At 39.1% G+C, this 9287-nt stretch overlaps 1 non-coding gene across 1 annotated transcript; it reads right to left on the minus strand.

Annotated features, from left to right (window-relative positions):
* Positions 1–6628: 6628 nt before the first annotated feature.
* Positions 6629–6793, minus strand: LOC118990953 (U1 spliceosomal RNA). Its single transcript, XR_005067319.1, has one exon. It is a non-coding gene; the product is annotated as a U1 spliceosomal RNA (small nuclear RNA).
* Between the last annotated feature and the right edge of the window lie 2494 nt (positions 6794–9287).

Genomic DNA, 9287 nt, shown 5'->3' on the forward strand with positions numbered 1-9287 from the left:
GTGAATATCAAAGAAATAGAGAATTCTTTGTTCCAGTGCCCCAGAAGTAGCAGCCTCGTTGCTTTCAACAGCTGGTCCACCTCTCAGCCAGTGTCTGAGCCCGTGATGCCCCCTCCCTAACGCAGGTCATCCATCTCTTTCTGGGGTCACCCCAGTTTGCTAGGAAATGATTCCTCATAATGAAACCAACTTGCTTTCTTATAATATTTTCCATCTTTTCGTATGTTTATTGGGTGTTTGTGTTTCATTCACAAATGTTATACCTGTTTGTCTAAATTTTTAAATACATTGTTATAAAGCTGTGCCTAGTATTTTTTTTTCCTGATCATATCAATACATTGTTCTTCTTACTGGAAATGTAATTGGGTTCTCCAAAAAGTTCATTTAGTTTTTTCCATAAAATAATTGACACATTTTTTATTTTCACCAATAACTTTATTGATTTGGATATTTTGAGTATGTCGGCTACCTCTGGCTATTGGCTTCCAGTGGGTAGAGGCCAGGGATGCTGCTAAACATTTTCCAATGTATAAGACAGCCCCACAGCAAAGAAATATTTAGCTAAAATGTCAATTGTACCAAGAAACTCCACAAACCACTTTTGACATGTTCACTCAGTCACAGCACCTTTTGCATAAGTCTTTCTCTTTTTTTTTTGCATTTTAGTTGAGGTTTTACCTTTCTTGAAATAATAAAGCACAATACATTGAAAATGCTACGTATTTTCTTCCATCTTTAATATTAAAATGGCTGCACAAAAATTCACCAATCTGGGAAGTTTTTTAAGCACACTGATTATGACAGCTGTCACAATACAATCTAACAAAAGTGTTTCAGATGAAGTTAAAGACACCTACGTGCTACTAGAGTCATCATGTGGAGAAATCTAAGCAAACTTTTTGGTCAACCCAATATTTTTATCGTCTCCTTTTTATTATTTGATAACACTTTTTTAAAAATGTCCGTTTTAGCCCTGGCCAGATGGCATCATTGGTTGGAGCATCGTCCCAAACAAAAGTTTGCAGATTCAATTTCCAGGCAGGGCACATACCTAGGTTGTGGATTCAATTCCTGGTCAGGACATATATGGGAGGCAACTGGTTGATGTTTCTCTCTCTCACATCAATGTTTCACTCTCCCTTTCCCTTCCTCTTTCTAAAACCAATAAAAAACATATCCTCAAGTGAAGATTTAAAAAATAATAGATTAAAAAGTCCATTTTATTGTTTTTCCTTCAATGAATTAGCATTTGGTATGATTGGTCAAATTTACGATTGGGCTATATTTCTTTTTGTTTTACTTATTTCTAATTTTGTCTTTAGTCATTTTGGCTTAGATTTCCTTTGGATTTACTGTGCTATTCACTTGCTAGTTTCTTAGGTTGAAAAAAATTCACCTGATGTCAGTCTTTCTTGTTTTGTTGTTGGTGCACCTGTAGCTGTGAATTCATGTGTAGCTCTCTAATTACTGTTTGTTTCTGAACATTGTGTAACTTGTTTTTTATTTCCTTTTGAAACCAGATATCATTTCGAAAACTTTTTTTGAAGTTTTCAAGTTAGCCCCGATCTGTGTGACTCAATAGGCTGGGCATTGTCCTGCAAAGCGGAAGGTCAATGTTTCGATTTCTGGTCAATGTTTCAAGGGCAAATGCTTGGGTGGAAGGTTCATAGGAGTGGCAGCCAACCCATGTTTCTGTCTCACATCAATGTTCCTCTCCCTTTCTTTCTCCCTCCCTTCCCTTCTCTCTCTAAAAATAAATAAATAAATAAAGCTTTTAAAACCTTTTACGTTAACAAGTTTTTGGTTAGATTTCTGTTATTAATTTTAAATTTTATTTCTTTGTAGTCGAAGAATACAGTTTGTATAACTTTTCATTTTTCTATTGGGACAGGAAAGGAAAGCCTGCTCTAAGTTCATTGTTATGAAGTGAAACCTGCAAAGTCAACGTGATGCTCATCAGACTGCAAGGAGCTGGGCATCTCCTCTCTTTTGCCCGGGGGGTTGGTAGTTTCCTTACATGCTTCAATGATAGCTGTGTTTTTCATAGCCCAGATCACAAGTTAAAGCCCCAAGCCAGTGTTTCCCATACTGTGTTCCGTGGAGCACCAGTTCTGTAGATAATAGGTGATGTACAGGTAGGGCTCTGTTTGGAGACTGCTGAGTTAGAACTGAGTCCATTTGGCACCTCAGAACCTCTGTATTTTTTAGTGCATTGATTGGCTTTATAAGAGGAGGGGAAAGCACAGTTGTTTCTCAAACTAATATGGAATGCAACTCTTCTGTGCGACACAAGGTTAATGCTAAAAAAAACAGACGCTGTATGCCATGCTACACAAAGCCCTATTTTCAAATATACTCCTACGAAGTTGTTTGTCGTGGTCAAATTTTATTTAGCTCAGTGGGGCATTCCTTCATTCCACCCTTTCAGTATGCTTGTATCTTGAATCTACAATCCAGGTTCTGCCATCCCTCTGGTATTCTTACTGTGGCAGGTCAGATCAGCCTGCCTCCTGTGTTCTTCTGTGGTGCATAGAGAAACACTTGGAAAGGCCAGGACCAAGGACAGAGCCTTGTGGGCCTCTGGGCGTCTTACACACATTTCATCCACGGAATGAATTTGATATGATAGTAGAAGCTGCCTAAGCCAGCACTGGCCAAACTTCCTTGTACAGCTGAACTGCCTGGATTCCTAAAATCCAGACTCTGATGGAGCAAGTTTGGAGTTGGGTCTGAGATTCTGCATTTGCAAAAACCTTCCTGTTGCTGCCAGTCCTGGGACTTCACGTTTTGAGTACAAGGTATTAGGGCACTATGTTGAGAAGGAATCTGAGGCAACATTTCTGCTCAGTGAGAAAGTGTGTTTTTTCTGTTTCAGTTGAGATTTTACCTCTCTTGAAATAATAAAGCACAATACACCAAAAATGATGCATCTGTTCTTCCATCTTTAATATTAAAATGGCTGCACAAAAGGGATCATGATCTATTAGTAATGACTGCCGAAGGCAGAGGGGCAAGTTGTGAACACACGCCACCTTTGCCCTACAAGTCTCTATGTTGAAAATGACTCAAGATGGTAAAGAAAATAAATAAATTATTCACACCATAGCATGTTATGCGAGTGTGAAAATGGATCTATGTATTCTAGAAGGCATCAACTCCAAGATACAATGTTATATTATTTTTTAAATATTATATTTATTTATTTTTAGAGAGAGGGGAAGGGAAGAAGAAAGAGTGGGAGAGAAACATTAATGTGTGTTGCCTCTCATGTGTCCTCTTTTTGGGACCTGGCCTGCAACCCAGGCATGTGCCTTGACTGGGAATCGAACCGGTGGCCCATTGCTTCACAGGCCTGTGCTCAATCTACATCAGCCAGGGCTAACGTTATATTATTTAAAAGGCAAGGTAGGAGAATAAACTATACACACTCTCCCATTTGTGTGAAATAATCAATAATCATATATTCTGACAATACCGAGTTGATAAAGCTGTAGAAAATGAGGGCACTCACTCTTACGCTGCTGGTGGGAGTGTAAACAGGTACAATCCCTTTGGAACACTGGCATTATTACTATACTTGACGATGCTGTATTCTATAACCCAGTGATTCTCCTGTGGGTATGCATATGAGAGAAACTCATGCATTTCTCCACCAAGACTCGTGGACAAGAATATTCACAGCAGCATTTTTAAGAATTTTATTTATTTATTTTTAGACAGAGGGGAAGGCTGGGAGAAAGAGAGGGAGAGAAACATCAATGTGTGGTTGCCTCTTGCACACCCCCTCTTGGGGACCTGGCTCACAACCCAGGCATGTGCCCTAACTGGCAATTGAACTGGTGGCCTTTTGGTTTAAAGACTGGCGCCCAATCCATGAGCCAGGCCAGCCAAGGCCACAGCAGCATTTTTCATGTAATAGTCCCAAATTGAAAATGACTTCAAATGTCCCTCGAGAGGAAAATAGATAAATTGTGGTAAATTCCTAATGAAATACTACACTCTAATAGAAATGACAAAGCTATGACTGTATGTGGTTGAATATCACAAAGAAAATGTTAATTGAAAGAAGCAAGAGACTCACAAAAAATACTTGTATGATTCCATTTCATATATTTCAGAACCAGTGCCCTGGGTGGTGTGGCTCAGTGGATTGAGTGCTGGCCTACAAACCAAAGGGTCGCAGGTTTGATTCCCTCTCCGGGCACACGCCTGAGTTGTGGGCCAGGTTCCCAGTAGGGGGCACCCGAGAGGCACCCACACACTGATGTTTCTCTGCCTCTCTTTCTCCTTCCATTCCCCTCTCTGAAATTAAATAAATAAAATAAAATTTAAAAAACAGGAACAGATAAGTTATATCACTTAGGGATAGAAATGCAGAAACTAAAGCTTTGTTTTGTTTTGTTTTGTTTTAAAGAGAGGGAGAGAAACATCAATGTGTGGTTGCCTCTCATACTTCCCCTACAGCTGATCCAGCCTGCAACCTAGGCATGTGCCCTAGACTGGGAACTGAGCCAGTGACCCTTTGGTTCTCAGGCTGGCACTCAATCTGCTGAGTCACACCAACCAGGCTAAAGATTTTTTTCTTTAAGGCAAGGAAATAACTATCAAAAGAGTAAGAATTGTGGGCACCTAAAAGGATGAGATTGTTATGACCAGGGAGGGGCATACGGGGAACTTTGGGGAGCCAACTTCTCATTTCTATTCCTTCACCTAGGTGTTGGTTAGATTTTTATTAAGCTCCACATGCAAAGTTTAAAAACATTTTTGTATATGCTAATATAATACGTGCTATATACAGTAAACTTGTGTGTAAATATATGTGATTATCATAGAGAATTTTTGGAAGGAGATACAGGAAACTGGTAATCATGATTACCTTGTAAAGGAGGACTGGGGCCCTGGCTGATGTGGCTCAGTGGACTGATTGCCAGCCTGTGAACTGAGAGGTTGCTGGTTCAATTCCCAGTCAGGACATGTGCTTGTGTTGCAGACCAGGTTCCCAGTTGGGGGCCTTGTGAGAGGCAAATGATATCTCATACACTGGTGTCTCTCTCCCTTTCATTCTCCCTCTTTTGCCCTCTCTCTAAAAAGTAAACAAATAAAATCTTTTTTTAAAAAAGGAGAACCGGGGTCCGGCTGGTGTAGCTCAGTGGATTGAGCGTGGGCCTGCGAACCACACGATCAAGGTTCGATTCCCAGTCAGGGCACATGCCTGGGTTGCAGACCAGTTTCCAGCAGGGGACTCACGAGAGGCAACCATACATTGATATTTCTCTCCCTCTTTCCTTCCCTTCCCCTCTAAAGATAAATAAATAAAATCTTTAAAAAAAAATCTCTCCATTCAGGAAAAAAAAAGAGAACTGGGGGTTGGAGTATCCAGATGACAGGTTTACTTTTGATTTTATTTCTTTAGTTCAGTTTGAATGTCTTTAGCAGCTCTATTCAAAACAGTTCATTGAAAACCAGTATCTCTCATTGCCTGCCTGTCCCCCAGTTCCACAAATTAAAAAGTAGCATCATTCTACTTATACATGGAAACTTTAACAGACATTATTTCATCTAATTCTTCTCATGTCTTAGCATAGGGGAGGATTCCACTTCCCATTAAAATTAGGCATAACCATGTGACTTGATCTTGCTACTGAAATATGAATGGAAGTGACATGTCTCACATCTGAAGAGCAGCAGTTAATAATCAGTGTGTATCCTCTGTTTTCTTTTTCCTCTGTGGTTATGACCAACAGTGTGACAGGTAGGGAATCTCCTATTAACTTCGGTTTCCTAATTGCAATGTACATGTAACATGAGTGAAAAATAAACATATAGTTTTGGGCCTCTTCAATTTTAGCATTATTTGTTATTGTAGCATTACCTAACTTGTACTGACTAAAATAGAGCCCTTGTTTTCCCAAGCACACAGTTTCATGAGGGCTTGAGGTCCAAGGTCATTTTCCCTTTCATGACCATACTGACATTCCTCCCTTTTAAGCTGTTTTCTCTAGGGCAAGCTAAATTGATGATAAGTGATCATGGTGGGTTTTTTAGATATCTAAAAGATGAAAGTCAGATGCCTCTGAAGTTTAAAGAAAATCCAAATGGCCCTGGCTGGCGTAGCTCAGTGGATTGAGCGCGGACCTGCGAACCAGATAATCGCGGTTCGATTCCCAGTCAGGGCACATGCCTGGGTTGCAGGCTGGTTCCTTGCAGGCTAACTCCCAGCAGGGGACGCACAAAAGGCAACCATACATTAATGTTTCTCTCCCTCTCTCCTTCCCCTCTAAAGATACATAAATAAATAAAATCTTTAAAAAAAAATCCAAATGGATGGTCATCTGCAGAAAGGACTGTCTTACACTTTTTCCCATGGGTGAACTCTTAGGTGAGGAGTATATCTTTTTGTGTGGAGGAAGAGAGTGGAAGTTAGAAGAGGGACAAAGGATGCTAATGAGACCTACTTAGTCATAAAGAGATTTTTTTCTTGCCTAATTGGGGGTGAGGTCTCTCTGTGTGGCTCACAGACCTTAAAATCTTCCACCTCAGTATTTTTCAAACTTACCAGATGATTATTAAAAGTGAATTATGGAAATTACTTTGCTTTTTGTTTATTTTTGTTGTTGTTGTTTTGGTGCAGGGAAGAGGACAAATGCAGTCCCCCACTACCACAAATTATATAGTCAAGTTTCCCACACTGGGGAAATTTCAGGAGTCAGCATACCCAGAGTGCAGTGGATAAGCTGTGTCCTGGGAAAAACCACCATCGTAATCAAGGGAATCTCCCCTGCAAGGTAAGTATGGAACCTACTTTGAACCTGGTATTCAAAGAGCAGAAGAAAGAAAAGAAGTAAAGAAGAAAAAGCAATAGGCCTAAGAAAAATAAAACTGGAAAAGGAGAATGACTTTGAGGAGACTCAGAAAGAACCCGACTGGAAACAGATGCATGATGGGCCAGCAGCTCTATTTGTGTTACATATCGCTCTCCTGGTTGTAAACTTGAGCAGCTTAAAAAAAGAAGAGCGATTCTTCCTGGGCATGTGGCTTAATTTATTCGTGTCCAGTGAGACCCTCCAGCAGTTTTTGACAGAAGAAGCTTAAGTATATTATAGTGATATTAAATTCAACCACATAAAACAAAAATGAGAAATGCATTTTTAAAATAATTTCTTAATTTGTGAATGCAATGATATGATATTTGGCCTTTGTTTTGCAATAATTCAGTGGGGGAAGACTATATGCAAAACAGAATTGGCCATGAATAAATAATATTAGAGATGGATAATGGGGGCTCACTAAGTTATTCTCTTCATTTAAGAACAAAAACCTCACCACTTTTATCTATTCATATGATTCTAATCATTCACTGAGAGCTGCCTGCTAAAGGAAATGACCATAGAATTTGACGATGTAATGTGTAAATAATTTTCACTAAAATTAGCCATCACTATACATAACTGCAAAAAAGCATATTAAAAAAAAACCCCTTCATCATTCTATACTACCCTTCCATACACCTCTGTACTTTAGTTGAAGTAAATAGGAATTAATAAATAAAAATAGCTATTTAAATCTTAAGTTAAAAAATATTCATAGATTAATATCAACACAACATGAACAGTAAGCATTGGTATTGTAGTCAAACCTATGCCATATAGTATTTGGGTCAAATAAATGTAAGAAAGTTTAGTGCTGGCTGGTGTAGCTCAGTTGGTTGGAGTGCTGTACCATAACCAAAGGGTTGCAGGTTTGATTCCCAGTCAGGGCACATGTACAGGTTGTGGGCTCATTCCCCAGTTGGGGTGTGTGTAAGAGGTGGCCAATCGGGATTGGTGTTTCTCTCTCTTTCTTTCTCCAGTTGATGTTTCTCTCTGTGTGTGTCCCTTCCCTTTTCTCTCAAATAAGAATAAAATAAAACTTAAAAAAAGATTCTGGATGGTGTGGCTCAGTGGATTGAGCACTGGCCTGCAAACTGAAGGGTTGACAGTTCAATTACCAGTCAGGGCACATGCTTGGGTTGCAGGCCAGATCCCCAGTAGAGGGCATGGGAGATGAAACCACACACTGATATTTATCTCCTTCTCTTCCTCCCTCCCTTCACCTCTGCCTAAAAAAAAAAATCTTTTAAAAAATTAAGAAAAAAAAGAAACTTTACACCTTGGGTAATTATAACTATTTCTGTAAATGTTAATTTATATAAATATTTATGTCTTTTCATTGAATCCTAATAAAAGTGTTACATATAATTCAGTGCATAAACATTCAATTATTAATTATTCATCTTTTAAAATTGATTTTTTAAGAAAAAAAGGAAGAGGGAGTGAGAAACATCAGTTTGTTGTTCCGTTTATTTATTCATTGGTTAATTTTTATATGTGCCCTGACCAGAGATCAAACTGGCAACCTTAGCACATTGGGACGATGTTCTTACCCAGGGGTGTCTAACCTGTGGCCCTAGATGGCTATGAATGCAGCCCAACACAAAATCCTACGTTTACTTAAAATACGATGAGATTTTTTTGGTGAAACAACACTAGAGTGGATGAAGTCTAGAATCAGATCAATGATTTGGTCCTGGCTGGTGCAGCTCAGTGGATTGAGTGTAGGTTGTGAAAATCTACAAAAGATTGCCAGTTTGATTCCTGGTTGGGGCACAGGCCTGGGTTGCAGGCCAGGTCCCTGGTATGAGGTGCGTGAGAGGCAGCCACACATTGATAATTCTTTCCCTCTCATTCTTTCTCTTCCCCTCTCTCTAGAAATAAATAAAATATTTTTTAAATCCCCAATGATTTGGAACATAAGGAATGAAAAAACAACCAATTAGAAAAACAAGAAGAAAAAAGAATTCGAAAAAACGAAGACAGTATAAGCAGCCTCTAGGACGATTTCAAGAGTTGCAACATTCACATCATAGAGGTGCCAGAAGAAGAAAAAGAGCAAGAAATTGGAAATTTATTTGAAAAAATGATGAAAGAAAACTTTCCTAATTTGGTGAAAGAAATAGACATGCAAGTCCAGGAAGCACAGAAAGTCCCAAACAAGATGGATGCAAAGAGGTTCACTCTAAGATACATCATGATTAAAAGACCAAAGGTTAAAGATAAAGAGAATCTTAAAAGAAGCAAAAGAAAAGTAGTTAGTTACTTACAGGGGAGTTCACATAAGACTGTCAGTTGATTTCTCAAAAGAAACTTTGCAGGCTAGAATGGCTTGACAAGAAATATTCGAAGTCATGAAAAGCAAGGGCCTATAGCCAAGATTGCTCTACCCAGCAAAGCTATCATTCAGAATAAAAG

Source organism: Sturnira hondurensis, unplaced genomic scaffold (genome assembly GCF_014824575.4).
Source record: "Sturnira hondurensis isolate 20B ecotype Veracruz unplaced genomic scaffold, ASM1482457v3 Scaffold0007401, whole genome shotgun sequence".
Taxonomy (NCBI): domain Eukaryota; kingdom Metazoa; phylum Chordata; class Mammalia; order Chiroptera; family Phyllostomidae; genus Sturnira; species Sturnira hondurensis.